This window comes from Phalacrocorax aristotelis, chromosome 2, assembly GCF_949628215.1.
Source record: "Phalacrocorax aristotelis chromosome 2, bGulAri2.1, whole genome shotgun sequence".
In the NCBI taxonomy this organism is placed as follows: Eukaryota; Metazoa; Chordata; class Aves; order Suliformes; family Phalacrocoracidae; genus Phalacrocorax; species Phalacrocorax aristotelis.
This window is the reverse complement of record NC_134277.1, coordinates 133,918,062-133,933,799: the sequence shown is the minus strand read 5'-3', so window position 1 is coordinate 133,933,799 and position 15,738 is coordinate 133,918,062. Positions and strand designations below refer to the sequence as shown.

At 37.1% G+C, this 15,738-nt stretch overlaps 1 protein-coding gene across 2 annotated transcripts in view; it reads right to left on the bottom strand.

Annotated features, from left to right (window-relative positions):
• HNF4G (hepatocyte nuclear factor 4 gamma) overlaps positions 1-15,738 on the bottom strand; it is a 63,948-nt gene that overhangs the window by 27,789 nt on the left and 20,421 nt on the right. Inside the window, exon 2 of one of the 2 annotated variants that reach the window (XM_075085275.1) lies at positions 8,899-9,004. The exons of the other annotated variant lie outside the window; for it this stretch is intronic. The gene's annotated coding sequence lies outside the window, so the exon portion shown is untranslated. The remainder of the gene's footprint in view (positions 1-8,898; positions 9,005-15,738) is intronic. 2 annotated transcript variants of the gene reach the window in all.

Here is a 15,738-nt window from a genome sequence, read left to right as displayed (position 1 = left end):
AGACACATTCTAGTTCACAAACACTTAGTTCCTCTCTCTCTTTAACAGAAAGGTGTGTTTTGAGGGTGATTCTCATATTGCATTCACCCACACAGATCAAAATTATTAAGGTAGTATCTTCTCAATTTTCCAGATGTGCTGTGCTACTTTCTGTCAACGGTTCTGTGAAACCAGAGGTGCATCTGTGTGTGGTGGTCCTGCAGCTGCACTCTCCAGCCCTTGATCACCTAGATCAGAAGGTGATCTTCCAGGAGAAGAAAAATCAGAAAGATTTTTGCTATTGTTATTATTTTGCTTCTTTATTATTCTCACGTTGCAGTGAATTTCTTAACTGAGGAGAGCTGGATTACACCTATAATAGTTGTATGTCAGCAGCTAATACTTAAAAACTTTCTTCTGAGATTTCTCAGCCTTCAACTTAGCATAGGGGTTTTGGACAGCCTTTCACAAAATAATAGCACTGCTGAAGAGTAGGAAATAGTCCAGGAAAAGCCACCTCATGGCCAAGAGCTCACATAGGGACCACTGCATATAGGCCACCATGAAATGTCAACTAGTAGCTGTGCAACCGCTCTGATGGAGAGCAGCGTGTCTGGGTGATGGAAGAGTCAAGGCCATGATGATGTCTGTTGAAGCAGCACATTTCTAATGGTGACGTGAAAGCCTGATGACAGTCAGAACACAGTATGCCAGGTACAGGGGTTAGGAGGTAAAGACTGAGGACACAGAATAGTTACATTCCTTTATTGAGCTCTTCCAGGAGGCTGTTCACAGCAGACTGAAACATATGTAGATATCAAATGTTACACAGATTTAAGATCTGGCTTATATATACATACGTATGTATATGTGTATATATGTACATGTAGGAATTTATTTTCAGTGTTTTTGTGACAGCTGGATTTGCCTCCTGAATTACCATTACAAAAAGGGATTTGACAGGGGGAAGCTCTCCCTCCAACGTACTGGATCCGAGTAATTCTTGATGTTGTATTGTCCATGTGCAGATTGTCTCCATGAGCTAGTAGTAAATCTGTGTTTTGCCACTTCAATACATTCCTGTGCTTGCTTTGTATCCAGATTAACAGTAAATTTGCCAACCCTATCAGGGGTTAGCAGGCACTATTAGAAAATTGTGTATTTTCATGGGGAGGAAGGATAAAAATAGGATACTTTTGCTTTTTACATAGCAACAGATAAGGTTTACTGTTAGGTATGAGAATTATTATTAGGTAGACTTCAGTATTTAATATTTATATTTTAACTTAATATTCTTCAGTTCATTTTATTCTTGAAAACTCACAATAGCAGTGAAGTGTTGCCAGTTTAGAGGGCTTAAAGGATTTCTGTAGCGTGGAGTTTTGTGGCGAGATTTGCTGAGTTACAGTTAAATGACTGGAGTCACTTGTTAATTATTTGCTTAAATTGGTTAACTTATTATTTTCTGATACACACAGGAAAATTAATCAGAGACTTGTCCTGGAGAGCAGAATGAAATGAGAAGAAAAGAGGAAAAAGTTCAGGTGTAAGATAAAACCAAGTCATCGCGATATTGATAAGCAAAGCTAAACACTCTTGTTCAGTCATGCCCAGGTGATTAGTATTTCTTAATAAGCCTCCTTGGCAGGTTTTTATGCAAACTTGCTCATAAACAATGTTTTATATAGCCAGTTAGATAAATTTTACTTACATTTTATCCACATTTATCTTGAGAAATACCATATAATGAGGTTTGGTTTGGGTTTTTTTTTTTTCACAGATAAACACCCTTGCCTTTGTCACACACCATAAAAGAGTTCAAAAAAAGGTTAACCAGTACCAAGGCAAGGTTTGTTTGGGATTTTTTTTCAGCTTGCCTAGAATCTTTTCTGCATGATTAATTAATTGCAGCAAGGCTTCTACTTTCTATATTCTATCCCTTGCTAAATGAGTTATATATTCTACATAATGTTTCAAAACAAACTCAGTACACTTCCGCCCATGCTAGTGACTATATAACTCTTGGTCCTACGTAAAAGGCTAATTAAATAACTGAATTGTCAGACAAGTCCCATTACTTTCAGTTAGTCTGTCTAAAATTAAAATTTTTAACTACAGTGTGAACTGACTCATCACATTCCTGCAGAAAGAACGTTGTGTCAACACACTTGGCTTAACTCTTCCAAGACACTGGCATGGTTATGCTTAGCTTGACAACTTCTCTCATTTTTATCGTTATAAAAATCAATGAGAATTTTGGAGCATGTTAAAGACTATGACTTTAAAGTAAAAAGATGGCAAAGGGACAGAAAATTCAAACTACCACCCAAATAAAGGAACAATATGAAAGCATAAAGCCATATATTCTCTTTCAATGGTATTTTGGATCAGCTCTTTAAGGTATCAAAATAACTCAATTTTATGCATCAAATAAATGTGCAGATTTTTAGAACAACTCATCTCCTGGGGAAGCATGCATGTAAAATACCGTGGTTTTCAAAGGGAAACTTTTCCCTCTGAGAACAATAATATATGATGGGACTGAGTACTGATGAAAATCTAGCTTGTAAAGCGTATCAAAACCAACAAGCCAAAGCTTCTAAAAATACTAAATTGGGCCAAGGAAACCATTATACTAGGTCATAAACCAAGAAATTTCACGTTAAAATTCTCACATTATTTTCATTAAGAGAACAAAGTCATTCTTGGTTTCAGCAAACATGAAATGACAACAGCATCTTCTTGAAAATGCAAACAACAGGGCTGTCCTAAGAACTGCGGAGGTCCTGACACCTGATATCTTTATGGGCAGAGGCATCTGCATTGTAAGTGCAGTCAATTCAGATCTCAGTGCATATAAATCAGAATCTTCTGGAGAAGAAGCTTAAGTCTATTCTTTGCTGTACACATACAGATCTGCTCTGCTATTGGCCAGTGGTTATCTCTGAATTTTAACACATGCTAGGTGTGTTCTCAGGAATAAAACATTAACTACTGCAACTTCCAAGAAATAAAGATATATCTGCTCCCAACGGATTTTCAACGGTGATTTTAATAAGCTCAAAATCAGTAAAAGTCCCTTTTAAAAGTTGATGATAAATACTAGAAAAAATAAAGTGGGCTGCATCTCTCTGATTAATAAAGCTGATCAAGATGATCAAGAAAACACCGATCACGCTAAGCAGGAAAAAAAAATCACTGGCATGGAAACTATGAGAGAAGCAGTCCTGCAAAAGATGTACTTAGTCTCTGTTTTAAGAGGCAGTAAGAAGAAACTTTGGGAAATGGTCATATGTGCAGATATGAGTAAAAAACACAATGCAAATCATCAAGATCCAATCGGAAAAGTTATGTGTAGCTGCAATAATGTAGGTTACATGATCAGTTCTACCTTAAATATTATACATAACAGCTGTGTCTGGGTGGGTTTTCTGAACATCAGCACTATTCATGTGACTATATTCCTTGTTTTTAATGTATTCATGTAGGTAGGCTCCATCATTTTATCTGAGAACCTTGCAGTTAGTAACATTATCTCCATACTTGTAAGAGAGGGCCAAACTATATTTCTCTTTTTATGAACAGAGAACTGAGGCAAAGGACAACTAAAGATAGTGTTTATGACACATGAGTCCACATGTCTACAATATAGTCATCTGCATGCAAACTAGATGCCTGACTCCCTTTGTATGCCATGATTAGAAACAGGCATTTCTAAACAGATTCATCAAACCTACCTTTGATAGTATGTTGAACTGAATCACCTCTCTAAACACTCATTTCGTCCCACTGGTTGTCTAACCAAAGTGCTCACATAAACACAACAGACCCCTAGAATTAGGCGGAGTGAATCTGTGGAAATGACTCCCCAAAATCAGAGATGAGAGCTCAAAGTGGAGACCCTAGATGGAGATGACCTTCCTGCACTATCCACCTGAGCACTTTCTCCAAACTGAAAGTATATCATACAGCCCACCTGTTACAGATTATGAATTTCAGAAAAAACAACCATCCTTTATCACACTTTAAAACAAATTCAAAATATTGTTATACTCCTAGTTCACATAATGGATGTTTGCTCCAGCTTAAGACACATTTCAGAGGGCCTGAGCTTCAGAAGAAGAGTCAGCCAACCTAATATGTGTGCAATCATAAAATGATGGACACTATACCAAGTAAGGATCTGATTCTGTTAATGAAGTATCTCTGCATTTGATAAAAATGTATTATAATTGAAAATGTAATACAATTGAAAAATAAGCTAGGTGAAGAACATTCCTCATAACAGAAAGTGACAAAGCAAATATTAAGTTATCGTATCTAAACATAGGACAGCTGTCCTGCATAGTCTTGCCTGCAGTCCCAGTTTGTGACTATGTATCCAAAATCCCTGGAGGACAGGCCTCTACAATTTCTTCTGGAAGGTACACCAAGCACGCACACAGGCTTAGAGCCTAGCTGATACCCCCTGTTGCCTGGGGAATCAGAAATACAAGGCACTTGGTGGACACAGGCCACTTCCCCACCCTGCTGAGACGCTATTCAAGTGCATACCCTGGGGCCAAGACTGTGATGCACTTATCCCACAGTGTAGATAGAGCCACATGAACAGCTTTCCACTTGAAGTTAGACTGCCTTATCAAAGCTACACTCTATGTGGGGCAAAAGGAGAAATCAGGACTAATCTGCTAAATTTATCTCAGAGGACACACAAAAGTTGTTGCACTCCAAGGTTTTGGTGATTTTTCAAAACAATGCAGTGAAGATATACACTTTTTCATCTGATTAAGGAGAAAAAGCAGTTGTAAACTGTACTCTCTACTGATTAAATGCCCTGAAAACACCTAAAACTGATTCGTCTTCCAGATAACATTGCTTTAATTAGACATGTGAGAAAATATCTAAGGTGACAGCCCACTTTTGATCAGTAAGTTCTGTAAATAAATCAGCATTTAAAACACATTAGTATTTGAATACCCTTAGAAGATTTGTGAGAATGGCAAAAGTAACTTCTTGTGAGAAGTTAGCCTTTCACCTTCCAAAAAGAAACAAAATCATGGTAGAAAAGAATGTCCTAATCAGAAAGAACTGCAGAACAAATTTGTCAAGGAATCAGGAAGACTGAGTCAGTAGTGGTGGTGTGCAAGGAAACAAAGATGACTTCACTTAGGTGATGAAAATGTCACTGGTGGGTGTATCCTAACCATTTATGTTAAGGATTTATTACAGATACATCAAAATAGTAATTTTCAAACTTTCATAGTGTAAAAAATAGGGGTAACAGGATTTTCTTTTTTCGGTGATGTAACGTCAAGGGTTGGAGGTGCTGTTGTTGTAGGCTGACTGTTACACCTACAGCGACAACACAATCGCTGCACTAAAGAGAGTATCAAAGTTGGCTGTTTGAAGCGGGTGTCCTGCTTGGTCTAACAAAAATTCAACTTCTTTCTAAAACTTAGCCTTGCCTGGGCATTTGAATAAGCATGACTAAAACACTGAAGCTTCTTTGTTACACTTTTTTTTTTTCTGACATATAATAAATGTTAGGGATAGGAAACATGATAAATACTTTCTAACTGAAGGTTGATCTGATATTTCATCTGATCTGCATAGCATTCTTGGGGAAAAAAAAAAAAGAAAGAAAACTACAGCACTGTTTTCTACGGTTGTGTTGGAAGGAACAGTTAAAAAAAAAATCTGAAATCCAACCATTCCTAGGAAGTGTGGCAGAAATGAATACTTTGGGACCCTAAAGTCTTCAGAATTATAGAATCTTAAAAAGAAATGATGACACAGTCTTTGATAAAAGCAGTTTCATGTTTCATGTTTGATATAAGCAGTTTCATGTTTGATATAAGCAGTAACATGTTTCATTTGTTAGGAGAGAAGACTCAGACCTGAAGCAGGAAACAGGGTTCTTTGCTAATTTCTGAGACTGAAGAGAATTAAAATGACTAAAGTAGTACTGTAGCAGATTGCTGTGCTATGTTGTTTTGAAGAGAAGATGGAATATAAATAAAAATAATAAAAATAAAAGTAATTTTTAAAAAATGCTGTCTTGATGTTATTTCCTGAAGGGGACCTGAATATAAAATTCATTCAAGAAAGAAGAGGTACAGAAGTGAACTAAAAGGCTGGGCATTTGTATAACACCTGATAATGAGTTGTATGAGCCAAAAAGGAGGAACTATATGAAATACCACTGTGGACATGAGGAATCCTGAATACATTCTTAATCCTTAATTTCAAGGACCTCAGGAGATCATCTAGTTCAACTTTCCTCTCAATGCAGGTCAGACCAGGTTGCTAAGGTCTTTATCCAGTTATATCTTGAAATACTTTGATGGATGGAGACTGCCTGACCTCTCTGGGCACCTGTTCCTCTGCTGGACCTGGCCACCCCGACTCTCAACAGGGGGATTTTTCTCCTTACATCCAGTCTGATGTTTCAATTTACATCCATAGTCTCCTCTCCTCCAACCTGCACCACAGTGAAAAGCTTGGCTCTGTCTTCTCACAAACTGCCTTGAGGTACCAGAGGCTGTTCTGAGGTCCCCTCCCCCAAAGCTATCTCATTTCCAGGCTGAAACAACTCTGATCTCTCAGCTTCTCCTCAGCCAGGCAGGTGTTCCAGCCCCTGACCACCTTGGTGGTCCTCCACCAATCTTCCTCCAGTTTATCCATGTCTTTCATGGAAGGAAAAAAGGGGTGGGGTGGTGGAGAAGGGAGGAGGCAAAACTGGATGCACTAGTTTAGATGCTTTCTAACAACTGCTGAGTAAAGGGAGATAATCCGTTCCCTCCATCCTGCTAATACAGCCCAGGATGCTGTTGGTCCTCTGCTCCGGGGACACACTGCTGGCTCATGATCTCTCACTGTCTACCAAGACCCCTTGGTTCTTCTCAGCAGAGCTTCTCTCCAGCCAGTCCACTAATTCTCCCCCCACCACAGGGTTGTTACCCAAGTGTCCCCCAGTTTCTCAATTCTCAATTGAATTTTTATTCTCTAAGAATCACACCACCTTTGTAGCCTCCCCTGGCTAAATTACTAGAGCATTCTCTATTTTTTAGATGTATACATAAATTAAGTTACCATGATGGAATTGTTTTGAAAAGATTGACTTAGCTGTGTCAAGTAGTTTTAATTAAAATGCTCCCATATCTGTTCACTTAGCCAGAATAAGAAGTCAGCGAGTCACTTCCACCAGTACTTCTGGACACACTTTGCAGAACTCATCTATACCTCCTGCTATCTGTCTTTCATCTGACAGTCAATGGCATTTCTGCTTCTATCTGCACCAGGAGGGGGTTAAAAGCTGCCATTACAGCTGGAATTAAGGAGCACTAATGGCCTGCCAGCCGTGTTCAGGGCATGAGAATGTACATCTTACAGAAGGAGACTAAAAGGAGTTGGGTTTGCCCATCTCAGGGAAGTGAAAAGTGAGCGGGACTACTAATCCCTCTGAAATAAATCATGCACCGTAAACATCGTAGGGGGAAAATTTTTTAGACACTAAAACAGTGCTCCCATAAGAACAATGGCATAAATTTGAAGCTGGCAAATAGAAAGCTTCTAAACATGGCAGGGTTAGGGCACTGTAACAAACCACCATATAGGTAGCAGAGGCAAGGAACATAACTGGTTTTAAGACATGGAGAGAAATTTATGAAAGGTATTATATGAGTTTGTGATATCAGCCAAGTTGATGACTCAGGAGATCTCTTCTAGTCTTATGCTGCTGAACATTTGCAACATGAATATTTTTTTAAGTGGTCAATGAACAATATCAAGTGTGTTATTCTAATTATGAATTAAACAAATATAAATGACAGAAAGTTAACCTTAGTGTGATAAGCAATTAACAGAATTTTGCTGTGACTGCAGCTGATACATAATTAACAACTGCTGCAAATGATGTTATCCATCTAATTTGCACAGATTGGAGTAACATTATTCTTCAGCATGTTTACCAAGTTCTGCGGTAATGTGCACTTCAATGAAGTGCTCTTTACTAACGTGTTCAAATTCACAAAGCTGTTATTAGAATTGCAAATAAGATGTACACCAGCATCATTTCCTCTGCCCATCATTTTCTTTTCTTTGGAACTACCTTTGACAGAAAATCAAATTGTAACAAGTCCAAAGGATGTTTACACAAATTGAGCCAAAGTGGCTTATATAATTAAACAGGGAAAATGTGCAAAAAATCATCTTGATGAACCAAGTGGGACTGAATTCAAAACACGTGAGTTGCTGCTGAGTGGGAAGAAACAGGAATCATGGAGTTCACTGGAGACAGAAGGAAACGTTCACAGTAGAATTCACTTCAAAAAGTGGAAAGGGGAATAATATTTTTTGGAGTGTGGTATATTTAAAGGCCAGAACTGAAGAATATCTGATCATTCAAAGCCTAATGAAATCAGTAGAAAAAATCATCACATTTCAAGGACTGGGTCTTCAAGGTCAATATATGTTGGAGTTGCAAAGTCCTTAATTAGCTGAGCTGATTAACACACACCAATCAGAAAAAGGAAGAAGAAACTAGTGGTTCACAGGTGCTCTGTTCGTCTTTCCCAGAAAGTTACTGGAAAATTTGGACAACTGGAGAAAGTAATAAGATATGATAAGGGAGCAGTTGCCTTATAAGGAGCACACATGGCCTTGGGTGAACAACATAATGATACCGTTTGGCAAAAATCTTTAGGGTGCTCACACCTTCCACCAACCTACCAGCAATTTCTCCAATTTCATAGGTATTTATGTGGCTTTCAGGAGCACATGAAATGCTGGACCTTTCCAACAGATGCGTCTCCAAAAGGTCATCATTTTCTGAGAGCAGTGTGTTGAAATAGGACAGCTAATGACATAGTCTCTAGCAAGGAGGGAGGTTATTGAAGCATGCAGCAAAACTTTACTTACATTCAAAAAAGAAACCAGCAGAGTATAGAAGCCTCAGATCTCCGAATACAGATGAAGGAAGGATGATTTCCTAGGCTGAATTTCCATCCTCACCTCTAGGTAATACCTGCAGCCAATAAGAGTAAAATAAATGCTAAGCTACCTGCAATGCAAACCAACTATGCTCCTAAAGAAAATTCTTATTTGGATTATAAAGGTTGAGAATACAGTGCTTTCATTCAAGGTACAAAGGCATTTCTGAAGATTAAAGAAACTTCAAGAAAATGCTTAAGTCGTCAGACAATGTTGATGCCAGATTTTCTTCCACTTGTAGAATAAAAAAGCATAGAATTTATACAATGCCTTGAAATACTATCTGGAAGGATTACATAGAGGGAATAAGAGACAAAATGGTTTTTAAGACTGTGGAACTGTTGACATAGAAGCATATGAATAAAAGATTCCCTGCTCTTTGGATGACTCTAATGTTTAGGTACTGGGTAAACTACATAATAAAACAGGATTTGTAGTAGAAAAGCCTGAAAGAAAAATAAGTTTAATTTGAGTGTGTGAAGAGGGTTTCAAGAGGATAAAGGCATGAAGGAAACAAAGGGACATTTTGTAGTAACCTTGAGAACTACTTTACAACTCTTGCAGTCAGCCTCACTGACTTTTCTTGGGTCAACTGCACATTTAAATGCTAAGCTTTTGCTGGGCAGTCACTATCTTTTTTTTGTTTGTGCATATTTAAGTCAATGCTACCTATTAATTCTATACATTCTTATACATGTGTAGTCTGTACATTTGTAAGCACAGACAAAATATACACTAGCCACTCATAAAGTTCTGAAAGACAATTTTTCTCCTGCATCCCAAATCTAACTCCCTGCTATTAAGATCCAAACATGAGCATGTCATTTTTAGATTTTCCTATTTAAAAAAAAAAACAAAATACTGGCTTCAGCTAAGACAGAATTCTTTGCTCTGCTTTTTACTTTACTAGAAACCTTATGGGTCATACATCATTCTTTCCCTTGGAAGAAACTGACAACACAGAAAATCACTTCTAGACACCAGGGATGAAACTAGCTCCCCTTATTTAGATACAACAGGACTTTAGTCAAGAACAGAGATTCTTATAGTCTAAATTGTAGGTCTGCTGAGGCACTACATTCTTTATTGATCTTGTAAACTGCAGTGCATGCAAAATAGAAAGCAGTAAAATTATTAGCCCATCAGTACTTTCTGTCCTCAGAAGTGATACTGCTACACCAGTATACCAGATTGATTCTGGCAATATCAGAAATGGAAGTGTTCTATTTAATAGTTAAACATCTATAAAATTAATTTTTTATCTGCATCTTTTCACATGTAGACCCTGGATCAGAAACATAACTTTTGGCTAATTGTGGAGGAAAAAAGCACTGCTTGTAATGACACAGCCTTTCCCACTGGGGCCACTATAAAGGCACATAAAAATCATCAGCTGTACTAAAGTGAGGATGAAGCCTCGAAATGGATCTGTTCCTTACGTCCCTCTGTGCCTCTCTCCCTACCTTCGTTTATCTATGCAAGGTAAATTAGTCTCTCCATCATCCATGATGAGGAAAAGTTGGACTCTCTATGGGAAGCACACACTTTTTTACATACCTCTTTCAGTTCTACATTTTCAGAACTCCCTTACACACCTAATCCTATAGCCGTTAGTAAGGCAATAAAATGACATAAAATGAGCAAAGAGCAATAAAGCAATCATATCCCAGCATGTTTATTTAGTCGAGGTCCTTAATGGCAGAGACCTTCGTACCCAGTGATATGTGGAGCTGCTACTAATTCTCCTCTGTCTCAAATCCCTGGTTATCATTACTCTCAGACTTATGCCTAATGTTTTAAAGCCCCCTTCACACAAACTGTGCAAAAAAAAAAAAAAAACCCTCATAGAAATAAAGATTAGTTTTATTAAAACAAAAATCTTTACAAATACAGCCCAAATCCATTTTCTTTTAGAGCAATACCAAAAGAGTTGAGCGAGGGGAGACAGAAAGGTGGAAGAAGTGGACATCAGGTCTGCCTTATCACATGGGTACAGGCTGCACTTCTGCTGCCCATACTCTGACCCAGCTGGATGTGAATTAGATGCAATGCAAAATTTGCATGGCTGAGGTTGTGCTCAAACCTGTTAATGTGTGCCTTAGCCTTTGAGTGCACTGTCTAAATCAGGTACATAAAACAGATGAAACACCAAACAGTGCTTCATGGCTGTTGTTTAATATTAGACTGTAGGCATATCCTTAGTGGTTAGAAAGGCATTTAAAATCTAACTATGTACTTGTGAATCTGATGGCAAATCAGACTTTCCTCTAAATACTTTACAAGCAGTCAACATTAAGCTGTACTAACTATAGCATATTGTGATTATTTTTACAATCACTTCTATGTCGATCTAAACTCTGTTCCTTTAAAATACCATATCTCTTCAATTTAAAGAGCTATAGTTATCTATTAACTATTTGAGTTTCCTCTATCTTTACTTCACCATTTATATTATCCTCTAAGAAGATTTAAGAAACATAATTCCCATACAGGGACACCCCGATAACCTACGCTGACTTCTGAATAACACGGAAAAGTGCATTTTGATCCAGTTATTCCTAATGGGGCCCAAGAACGCATGCCTGTCCTTCAGAAGAACCCATTCTGATTTAAAAATTACCAATAACAATCTACTGAAAAAATCTAGGGACCAGTCACAGCCCAGTGATTGGTCACAGTCACAGACCAAAACACAGGTCAGAGCCAAAACACAGTAACTTACTTTCAGTTTGAGTATTTCTAGGTTCACCTTTCAAACATCCCTGGTTGGCTGGCTGATTTTTCCTATTTGTGAAAATTAATAAATATTGGTTTTTTAGGGTTGTCTCTTTATGTCATGTAAAATGTCTGCAGAGTCACTTTACTTTCACCTCACCCCTGTGCTGTGTATGTTCCAGTCTTTCCTTCCCAACATTTCTCTCTTTCTTTTTTTCCTGTCCCACTGGCTCCTTTTCAGTCAGTCTCCTCTTTTTGATTTTGCCATTTTGTTTTATTAGATTCCTATGTATAAAAATAACTTCTACATAATAAAAAAATATATATTGTTAAGCAAGTGGGTCTTTAGACTAATATTGAAATTACACAAATTGTTTCATGGAACCATTTTTCAGATCAAAAAATCATAACATTTCTGACCCTGGAAGAAGCTGCTGTTGGATTTCGTATTACAATTACATTGTACTAAAATGTCAGCAGATTTTACTTTTTCTCCTTTAAAACCTTCGTAAGATACGTTTATAAAATGTCTGTGAGTGCTGTTACGCATTTCTGTGGTAACTTGAAAAGAATTGGTCTTTGACTCCCTTCCCTTTTAGTCTGATAGAAAGATCTGGAGTTTTCTCTTAATTGGTGTGTGGGGAGGAGGGCGTTAAACTGCATTTCCCCTGCTGTATGATACACCTGTTGCATTGCTTGTTCTTCTCTTGCTTGCTCCATCTTCTCTAGACTTTTCCAGAGATATTCCCTTTCTTACTTAGCCTTTTGTCAGAGAGATTATTTTTACTACAGATTTCAGCAGTAGTTTGTTCCTGTTCTGTAAGCCCTGGGAACCCATCCTCCTTCAAATTGGGGTGAGCTGCACAAATGTGGAAGCCCAGCCATAAACTAGCAACTACTCAGAACAAATAAATTACGTGGCCCAGATAACTTGTCATATGTTGCATTAATATTGTAAGCAAAACATACAACAGGTTGTGTTTGCACAAGCAAGTGCACACGATATATAGAAAACATATAGCTTGGCAACATTCTTCAAATAGCATGCTGTAAGTGAAAAAGTTGGTCAAAAACTACACTGAGGAAAAAATCCCCTTTTAATTTGAATTTTCTAGTGTCCAAACAGTATGGTATTGTGCAAAGAATGGCTTTCTGAAATAAAAACACAATAAAAAAGAGCTATGTGTTGAATTATTTCATTGAGCCAGGATCCAAAGTAAAGCACTGTGTATAAATCACATCATTTTGCTTAAAAGCAGGGGAGAACAAAACATGGACAGATAGAGGAAAAAAAAACTATGAAGAAAATCATGGGAGAAAACCAAAACAAAACAGTGCCCCTTTCAGGATGACTGAATTTTGTTTAATCCATATTTTACTCTCTGCTACATAATTTTACCCTCTTGACAGAGTGTCGGGCAATTGAAAGAGGGTTGGAGAAACATATGCAGCTTTTTGTCAACTTTATGCCTCCCTAAATTTAGAAGACTTTTCTGAATAAGGAAACTAAAAGTAAATCAGGAAACATTGTCAATAATGGGGTCTGAATTATCCAGCAATAAAAAACCTGAAAACATTTTTAATAAATTTAAATAGAAATTTCATAACAAATAGTGGCAAAAAGACTTGACTGGCAATGAAATGAAGTGATCTGTAGCTAACTTACACACATGACCTTTTTAAAATATCACACCCCCTATATATACTGTGGCTTGTTTACTTACATGTTTAAGCTATTGTAAGAACTCATAGTTAAAATGTGGCCAACATGTACTTTACCTAATCTTAATAGCAAAAGCTGGCACTGAAGTCTTGGATAAGCAAATATATTCACATTAATAGTTACAATTTTAGTTTCCAGAATGAAAGTCAATGCCAATTTACCTGGAGACTGTAAATAAATTTACAAAATATATGGAAAAAATAATGTCTACAGATTTATATTAAAATTATATTTCCATCACACATATATAGTGTGGGTTTGTATATATAAATAGATAGAAAGGGAAGGCTATGCTGTTCGGCTTGGGCACAATTTTATGACAGAGTCATGTTTAAATGCAATATGATTATCTTTAAGGAAATGCGCTGATAAGTTAAACAATAAACAGTAAATGAGTTGAGAAATATGCGTTTATATAAATATAACAGTTTTAAGTCTGGTTTCTCTAAGAATAAAACTTCCAGAATTCCATAGACATTGACCATACTAATTCTTTGGTCATTAGAGTCACATCATCAAAGATGCCTGACAGGAATGATAACTACTAGGCTAAGACAAAAATTTGGTTAATATACACATTTTTTTCTGAAAAATCATCCACAAAATAATGGCACTGAAAAATGAAAAAAAGAAGGAGCAAGCTGGTTTTCAAATTCAACAAAATGTTGTTTAATCCAAATATGAAAAATTCTTAATTGGAGTTTTAAAAAGTCCTTTAAAACTTTTGCAAATTAAAAAATTTTCTACCTAGCTCTAACAACAGTTAGATGCAACACTAAACACAGGTTCGTGTTTATATCCCTTTCTGTCAATTCTTTACCTCTTTACAAAATAAAATATTAGGCCCAGAGTTGCAGCACAGTGCAGTCCACCTGCCCAGCTATCCAACAAGATTAATTTTTTTCTCTTTGGGAACTTATGACCAGTGAGGAGTAGAATGATCAACCAGCTTTTTTACAGCCTCTGGATGAGATTAGTCATGTCTCACCTTACAAGTCATTGATAGCCCTGAAATTTTTCATTCTGTTACCCTTTCATATCAGTCCTCTTGTTCCCTACCCTCTTCAGTCTTATTAGCCTTTTATTTTCCTATGTTAATGAACATAGACTTTTACCACTCAGTCTCACAAGTTCATCAGTGAAACCATTGCTCATTGGAGGCAAATTACATTAATTGTACCAGAAGTGTTAGTAGATTGTTCCTTTATCAAGCCACTCCTCTTGATTTTTCAACATATCTGCATTAAGCTAAACAAATATTAACACACAATAAACTCCCAATATTTAACTGAATGTAGTCATAAAGTATACCACTTAGTAACCAAATTCACACACAAAATGTGCAAATTATTACAAAGCAGCACTACATCTGAAACAATAGCAACATGCACTTTCTCCTAGAGGGCACTAGGGGACAAAGGACACAATCAATTTGTCTTAAAAAAAGGTATATTATTCAGGTTATTTCCTCCAAACAAGCCTGTGAGGAAAGCTATCTAAAACTTTTAGTAATATGTAGAACTGGAAGAGATATTTGAGGCTAGAAATAGTAGTAAATCTAGAAATAGAATCAGACGATGGCTTGATGGCAAGTCTGATAAAAGATTATCAAATTTTAGTCAGATGAAGAAAATAAATTTTACACTTGTTTTATGCCATAAAAGGGAAACTCTGCAATTGTTCTATGCCATAAAAATATTTACTAATGCATTTATGGGCTGCCATTGATTTTGGTTGAAGCATTCCATTAATTATTGGAACACATGGTATAGAAAACATTGTGCAAAGCAGTAGGTAGTCTCCAGGAAATAAAATAAAACTATGAGATGAGATGAGATGAGATAAAACAAAAAGAAATAAGAAGTAACAGCAAGATATACCAGCCTACTGATGTTCTTTTGATAAAGAATGTTCTGTCCCCACCGGTTATGAACACTGAAGAAGGCAGTAAGCAGAGAGATCTTAGACCTGCTTACAGCTCCTCAACAAAACATCAGTGGACAAACTGAAATGAGAAGCACACACAAACGACAGACCAGCAGAAGATCAAGTCCCCCCACAAAAACGAACTGCAGAGATTTTTCAGAAGTATTCAGGCACCTTAAGAGGCAAATACACACTGTAAGAGAACCCACGGCTTTTGGTAATGGCTGGCTTCATCCTGTTGGGAACCAGCATGCTGAAAAGCAAGATTCTCCACTGAAAGAGTAAAAGAGGGAAGGACAGGATCACTGGCATCCAGAATAGGCTGAGTAAGAGCAGGTACCTTGTACAGAGACTTGTCCAAACCAACGAGGATTCCCTTCTCTCACACACAAACATGCACAGCC